Source organism: Vombatus ursinus, unplaced genomic scaffold (genome assembly GCF_900497805.2).
Source record: "Vombatus ursinus unplaced genomic scaffold, bare-nosed wombat genome assembly UNPS02014812.1, whole genome shotgun sequence".
In the NCBI taxonomy this organism is placed as follows: domain Eukaryota; kingdom Metazoa; phylum Chordata; class Mammalia; order Diprotodontia; family Vombatidae; genus Vombatus; species Vombatus ursinus.
Window position 1 is genome coordinate 77,840,900 of NW_020954590.1, and position 8,632 is coordinate 77,849,531.

The 8,632-nt window shown below is 38.3% G+C and overlaps 1 pseudogene; it reads left to right on the plus strand.

The window, feature by feature from the left end:
• The first annotated feature begins 610 nt into the window (after nucleotides 1-610).
• Nucleotides 611-8,632, plus strand: part of LOC114053994 — an 11,280-nt pseudogene continuing 3,258 nt past the window's right edge.

Consider the following 8,632-nt stretch of genomic DNA (forward strand, 5'->3'; position numbering starts at 1 on the left):
TCATAAATCCTATAACTTTTTGACTGTGTACACTAGATAGGTCACAAGATAATTGTCAACTCATCAGTTCATTTGTGCTATAGAGAAGTGAGGAAGCACCTTTGACTGTTAAAAACATTACTAGTATTCAGTAACCAAGTACAGTGATCAAAAGGTCAAAGAGTGTGTTTCATATCATCCCTTCAGGATGATTAATAATAGACTTAGACTAAAAAGAATAAGGAAACTGTTTTCCAAGTTGAAATAACATAACAAGGCCTACAGATTATTTGAATTGAAGCTACCTCATTATCGCAGTAATTCATTTGAGCAGCCTCTGGAACAGGCAGTACACAGCTGTAGGCTAAGGATTTATTGACCCACAAGAGCTGAAGGAACAGTTTGCCAGCAGAGAACCCTAGACATTGAATAGGCTATTCCCAGAAATAACAAAAGCACTAAAATATATCCTATACCTCATTTGTTGCACAAAATGCAAAAGAAGTGAAGAAAAGAAAAGAAAAAAAATGAGATAAATATTTCAATGAGGATGAATGGATGTGGAATGTTTTTCTTCATTCCAGTGCCTACTGCTGTTATAACTTATAAAGGTTGACTTGTTGGCATTAAGATGACGGTGGTGAGGGCTTTGCAGAGTGTTTCTTTCTGCTTTATATCAGCTAGCTTTTATGGATCTTTTCATTATCCTGACAAATATTAAAAATGAAAAATACTTTAGGATGGTAATAATAAATGTATTTAAAACCTACTAAAAATCCATCTACTGTCCAAAGTAATGGGAAGGGATGAGGTTTACTTGTTTTCAAGTTTGCCTCTCATTAGGCAAATATGTCATTATATAAGTTATCTTTGTCGTTTCATTTCTTGAGGCATACAGCTTTTAAGATAGTCATCTTAAAAATGAATGTTTCTGGGGGATAGAGCACTAGCTTTGGAGTCAGGAGGACCTGAGTTCAAATCTGGCCTCAGACACTCACTAGCTATGTGACCCTTAGCAAATAACTTTACTCTGCTTGCCTCCAAAATAAAATAAGAACATTTCTGCAGTATTTGTTGGTCTAATTTAAACCTACAATTTAAGATCCTAAATTTAGAGCTAGGGTTGGGGCTGCACAGGTAGAATCAGAGATAGGATTTGAACCCAATCTTCCTCCTCTAGAACCAGTGCTATACTATCCTGCAGTAACTATATGAAATTTCCTCCCCATATATGTATAAATATATGTATATATATATATGTGTGTGTGTGTGTGTGTGTACACACATACATGCATACATACATATACATATACACATATACATACACATATATATACATTTATGCATATATATACAATATATATATATACATACACACACAGGGCTCTGTATTTCATAAATGACTATGATGATCATGAGAGCTTCCAGAGGAGGGCAAATAGAATGGTGAATGGCCTTGAATCTGTGTTATTTGAGGATTAGATAAAGGAATTCAACATGGTTAACTAGAAGAGAAGGCTGGAGAAAGGACACCATGCAGAAGAAGAATTAGCCTTATATTGTGTGGTTCCATCAAGCAGAATTATGAATTGGTAGAAGTTGCAAAATGACAAATTTGGGCTTGATATCATGTTAAACCTTCTTAACAGTTATAGCTGTATAGAATATAATGTCTCAGGAAGTAATGGACTCATACAGGCAGTCTTCAAGAAAAAGCTGGGTGAATCCTTGGTTGGGAATTCTTTTTGAGCGTAGAGAACTTGGAGCTAAGATGGTAGAATAAGGCAGACTCACCTGAACTCTCTCAAATTCACCTTCAAGCAACTCTAAACACTTTTTTTTGGGAAAAGAAAAGGTGTCAGGAAGTTGTCTGAGCTCTCCCCAGTTTCCCTCAGAAACAATGTTAAATCAAGTGTCTAAAAGAATTATGGAGTGACAGAATCCACAAAAAGACAGAGTGAAACAATTTTCTAGCCCAAGATAATTGAGAAAGACTTCAGGAAAGGTATGTCCTTCTTAGGTAAACAAGGAGTAGAGCCCATTACAAGCAATGTCCAGGCAAGTCAGTGGGAGGCTCTTAGCTGAAGCACAGGCCCTGAGGTCCTGACTTAGCAGGCCAGTGGTACAGCAAGCCAGCTGTAAGGCCTCCAGGCCCAGTGTATCAGGTAAACTGCCAGCCACAAAACCCAGGACATAACAGGTAGAACTAGGCTGGATCACCATAGTGTAGCAGGCAAGCCACAAGCCCTAGAGGCCATAGCACTGAAAGCCATTGACACTCTAAGCCCCAGTGTGAGAAACTTGGGACAGTAACCACTGGATCCCACAAGCAGAGCGCAACTTTAAAAAAAATGAGCAAAAAACAAAAAGAACTCTGACCATATAAAACTACTATGGTGACAAGAAAGATCCAAACACAAACTCAGAAGAGGCCAGCAATGTCAAAATGCCTACATACAAAGCCTCAAAGGGGCATGTGAATTGGTCTCAAGCCCAAAAAGTCCTCTTGGAAAAGCTCAAAAAAGATTTTAAAACTCAAGGAAGAGAGGTAGAAGAAAAACTGGGAAAAGAAATGAGAGTTGTGAAGGGGAATTATGAAAAAGAGAGTTAATAGCTTGGTAAAGGCAGCATAAAATTAACTGAAGAATAAAACTCCAAAAAAAAAAATAGAATTGGCCAAATTGGGGGTGGGGGGGAACTCCACAAAAGAAAATAACTCCTTTTGGCCAAATGGGAAAGGAGGTACAAAAGCTAATTAAAGAAAATAATTCCTTAACAAATTAGAATTGGGCGAGTAGAAGCTAATGACTTTATGAAACATCAAGAATCAGTCAAATAAAATCAAAAGAATGAAAAAATAGAAAAAATTTAAAATACCTCATTGGAAAAACAACTGACCTGGAAAATAGATCCAGGAGAGATAATTTAAGAATTATTGGGCTACCTGAAAGCTATGATCAAAAAAAGAGTCTGGAGAGCATCTTTCAGGGAATTATCAAGGAAAATTGCCCTGATATCCTCAAATCAGAGAGTAAAATAGTGCTTGAACAAATCCCCTGAACACCTCCTAAAAGAGATCCCAAAATGAAAACTCCAAGCAACATTGTAGCCAAATTCCATAACTATCAGATCAAGGAGAAATCATTGTAAGCACCCAGAAAGAAACAATTCAAATATCAAGGAACCACAGTCAGGATTACACAGGATTTAGCATCTTGTACATTAGAGGATGGGAGGGCTTGGAATGTGATATCCCAGAAAGCAAAGAGCTTGGATTGCAACCAACAATCAACTACCCAGCAAAACTGAGCATAATCCTTCAGGGGAAAAAAATGGTCATTGAGTGAAATAGGGGCCTTTCAAGCATTCTTGAGGAAAAGACCAGAGGTGAATAGAAAATTTAACTTTCAAATACAAGACTCAAGTGAAACATGGAATAGGTAAATGGGAAAGAGAAATCATAAGAGACTTATTAAGGTTGAACTGTTTACATTCCTGCATGGAAAGATGATATTTGTAACTCATGAGTCCTTTGTAAGTATTAGGGTAGTGGGAGGGAAAAATCATATGTATGTATATAGATAGATAGATAGATAGATAGATAGATAGATAGATAGATAGATAGATAGATAGATAGATAGATAAAGGGCACAGGGTGAGTTGAAGATGAAAGGGTGATATCTGGAAAATAAAATTAAGGGGGGAGAGAGGATTATACTGGGAGAAGGAGAAAGGGAGAGGTAGAATGGGGTAAATTATCTCACATGAAACAGACAAGAAAAGACTTTTACAGTGGAGGGGAAATGGGGGGAGGTGAGAGGGAATGAATGAATCTTATTCTCATAGGATTTGGGTTAAGGGGGGAATAACATAAACAGTGGGATATGGAAATCTATCTTACCCTATGGGAAAATAAGGGGGGAAGGGGGCAAGAGAGCAGGGGGTTGATAGAGGGGAGGGTGGAGTGGGGGAGGGGATAATCAGAAGCAAACACTTCTGAGAAGGGACAGGGTCAAAAGAGAGAATAGAATAAATGGGGGGTAGGATAGGATGAAGGGAAGTATACTTAGTTTTTCACAACATGACAACATGAAGTGTTTTGCATGACTACACATGTATAACCTGTATTGAATTGCTTGCCTTTTCAATGAGGGTGGGTGGGGAGGGAGGAAGGGGGAAAAATTTGTAACCCCAAGTTTTAAAAATACATATTAAAAAATAAAAATTAAATTAAAAGAAAGAATTGTATCTCTATTAGGGCAATTAGTTCATACTTAGTGGGGTTGTGTATAAGTTGACTTTTCTGTGATAATAAAAAATAGTAAAGGGTGAAAAAAAGTTTTGTGCTGGGAGAAGAAGAAAGAGGAAGGAAGAATGGGGTAAATTATGTCACATGAAGAGATATGAAAGACCTATTACAGTAGAGGGAAAGAAGGGAGGGGTTGAGCATTGCATGAATCTTACTCCCATTGGTATTTGCTCAAAAAGGAAATAACATACACACTCACTTGGGTAAAGAAATCTATCTTACCCTATAGCAAAGTAAGAGGGGAATGGGGAAAATAAAAAAGGAGGGCAAATTCAGGGAGGCTGTAGTCAGGAGCAAAACACTTGTGTGAAGAGATAAGGTGAAAGGAGAGACAGAAAAGTAGGTGGGGGAAAATAGGATGGAGGGATATACACAGTTAGTAATCATAACTGTGAATGTGAATGGAATAAACTCCCCCTTAAAATGGAAGGGAATGCAAAGTGGATCAAAAACCAAAATTCTATAAATATGTTGTTTACAAGAAACACATTTAAAGCATAGAGACACATACAATGTAAAGGTCAAAGGCTGCAGCAGAATATATTATGCTTTAGTTAAAGTTAAAAAAAAAAAAAGCAGGAATAACAGTCCTGATCTCAGACAAAGCAAAAGCAAAAATAGATCTAATTAAAAGAGATAAGGAGGGAAACTACATCTTGCTAAAAGGTGCCATAGGCAATAAAGTAATATCAATACTAAATGTATATGCATTAAGAGGTATAACATCCAAATTCTTAGAGGAGAAGTTAAGTGAGTTACAGGAAGAAATAAGAAACAAAACTATACTAGTGGAGGAGCTCAACCTTTCCCTCTCAGAACTAGATAAATCTAACCACAAAGTAAATAAGAAAGAAGTTAAGGAAGTGAATAGAATTTTAGAATTGTTAGATATGATAGACCTCTGGAGAATATTGAATGGGGATAGAAAGAAACATAACTTTTTATCAGTCATACATGCCACCTAAATACAAAAGTGACCATGTATTAGGGCATAAAAACATGGTATTCAGATGCAAGGCAGAAAGGCAGAAATATTAAATGCATCCTTTTTAGATCATGATGCAATAAAAATTACATGCAATAAAGGGTCATGGAGGGAGGCAAGATGGCTGCCAAGGGAGGGGCAAACTGGCTTCAGTTAGAAATATAGTTTAGGGGGGCAGAGCCAAGATAGTGGAGTAAAAGCAGTGACTTGCTTGAGCTCTCCCCCAAACCCTTCCAAATACCTATAAAAAAATTGCTCTAAACAAATTCTAAAGCAGCAGAACCCACAAAAAGACAGAGTGAAACAAATTTCCAGCCCAAGACAACCTGGATGGTTGATTGGAAAGGTCTAGAGCACCAAGCAGGGAGAGGAGCTTAGTTCAGCATGGGCGTGCAAGCCTCAGCAAACCTGGAGTAGGCCTCAGTGGACTGAATCATGGGCACCTGTGGTGGTTTCCAGACTTCTCAACCCATGAATTCCAAAGACAACTTAGAAGGTCAATGGGAAAAGTCTGTGTCAGTGGTGGTGAGAGAGAAGAGCAGTGTCTCAGCCCCAGTCCCCAAGCTTGGCCCTGGGGTGGCATCTGCTTCCAGAGCTTCCAGCCCACAGAATGAGGGGGAATCAAGAGGCTGATCTGAGGGGGATTGCAGGGATCTCTCTGCTGGTGCTGAGGCAGGATTCTCTTGCTTTGCCCTTGCTTGGATCAGGGTCACAATTCTAGGTAGCAGTCCTGGGGCGAGGAGGTGCACTGGCAGGGGGGAGCTTGTAGTGGCTGTGGAGAGGAAATCCTCCTCACATTTCCAAGACAGAAAAGAGTGCTTGTGGTCACTCATAGACCAGAGCACAGGCCAGGAAAGGGGTAAACACCTTGCCCTTGATCATACCACCTTGGAAGAACTGAAAATTTACAGGTCCCTAGAAGTATCTCTGAAAACAGCTGCACAAAACCTCTGAAGCTTGGGATAGTACATTCTTCACGCTGAAAACAGACCCCTACCTTAACAAAGAGTTTATAACTCAAGTAATTGGCCGGGATCATAAGCAAGCAGTGCAAAAAGAGTCAGACCATAGAATCTTCCTTTGGTGACAAAGAAGATCAAAACATACAACCAGAAGAAAACAAAGTCAAAGCTCCTACATGCAAAGCCTCCAAGAAAAATATGCATTGGTCCCAGGCCATGGGAGAACTCAAAAAGGATTTTGAGAAGCAAGTAAGAGAAGTAGAGGAAAAACTGAGAGTGATGCAAGAAAATCATGAAAAACAAATCAACATCTTACTAAAGGAGACTGCCCCCCAAAAAATACTGAAAAAAATAACTCCTTAACCCAAATAGCTTAATCCAACTTAACCCAAATGGGAAAAGAGGTCCAAAAAGCCAACACGGAGAAGAATGCCCTAAAAAGCAAAATTGGCCAAATGGAAAAGGAAGTCCAAAAGCTTACTGAAGAAAACATTTCCTTAAAAATTAGAATGGAGCAATTGGAAGCTAGTGACTTTATGAGAAATCAAGACACTGTAAAACAAATCCAAAAGAATGAAAAAAATAGAAGAGAATGTGAAATATCTCAATGGAAGAACAATTGACCTAGAAAATAGATCCAGAAGAGAGAATTTAAAAATTATTGGACTATCTGAAAACCATGATCAAAAAAGAGCCTAGACAGTATCTTTCAAGAAATTATCAAGGAAAACTGTCCAATATTTTAGAACCAGAGGGCAAAATAGAAATTAAAAGAATCAACTGATCACCTCCTGAAAGAGATCCCCAAAGGAAAACTCTTAGTAATATTGTAGCCAAATTCCAGAGTTCCCAGGTCAAGAAGAAAATATTGCAGGCAGCCAGAAAGAAACAATTCAAGTATTGTGGAAACACAATCAGGAAAACACAAGATTTAGCAGCTTCTACATTAAGGGACTGCAGGGCTTGGAATATAATATTCCAGAGGGCAAAGGAGATAGGATTACAACCAAGAATCACTTATCCAGTAAAACTGAGTATAATCCTTCAGGGGAAAAAATGATCATTCAGTGAAATAGAGGTCTTTCAAGCATTCTTAAGAAAAAGACCAGAGCTGAATAGAAAATTTGTCTTTCAAATACAAGGCTCAAGTCAAACATGAAGAGGTACACAGGAAAAAGAAATCATAAGAGACTTATTAAGGTTGAACTGTTTACATTCCTGCATGGAAAGATGATATTTGTAACTCATGAGTCCTTTGTCAGTACTAGGGTAGTTGGAGGGAAAAAATTATAAGTATCTATATAGAGAAATAGATAGATAGATAGATAGATAGATAGATAGAGGGCACATGGTGAGTTGAAGATGAAGGGGTCAGAAGAGAGAATAGAATAAATGGGGGGTAGGATAAGATGAAGGAAAATATACTTAGTCTTTCAGAATGGAACTACCATGGAAGTGCTTTGCATGACACAACTATGACCTGTATCAAGTTTCTTGCCTTTTCTTTTTTTTTTTTGTGGTAATTTTTATTTATTTTTTTGTTTTCAACATTTACTTCCACAAGATTTTGAGTTCCAAATTTTCAACCCATCTCGCCCCTTCCCCCACCCCAAGATGGCATGCATTCTGAATACCTGTTCTCCTAGTCTGATTTCCTTCTATCTTTCCCCCCCCCCCTTATCCTGTTCCCCTTCAATTTTCCTGCAGGGCAGGATGGATTTCTGTACCCCATTTCCTATATTTCTGATTTCCCAGTTGCATGTGAAAACATTTTTTTAAACATGTGTTTTTAAAACTTTGGCTTCCAAATTTTCTCCCTTCCTCCCTCCCCACCCACCCTCATTGATAAGGCAAGCAACTAAATATAGGTTATATATGTGCAGTTATGCAAAACACTTCCATAGTAGACATGCTGTGAAAAACTAACTCTATTTCCTTTAATCCTATCCCACCCCCCATTTATTCTATTCTTTCTTTTGACCCTGACCCTCCTCAGAAGTACTTGCTTCTGATTATCCCCTTTCCCAATCTGCCCTCCTCTCTATCATCCCCCTACTCCCTTGTCCCCTCCCCCCCATTTTCCTGTAGGGTAAGACAGATTTCCATACCCAATTGAGTGTGTATGTTATTCCCTCCTTAAGTCAAATTCTGTGAGAATAAGATTCACTCATTCCCTCTCATCTTCCCCCATTTTCCCTCCACTGTAAAAACCTTTTCTTTTCTGTTTTTTTCTGTGAGATAATTTACCCTGTTCTGCCTCTCCCTTTCTCATTCTCCTAATATAATACTCTCTCACCCCTTAATTTTTTCTCCAGATATGACCCCTTCATTTTCAACTCACCCTGTGCCCTCTATCTATCTATCTATCTATCTATCTATCTATCTATCTATCTATCT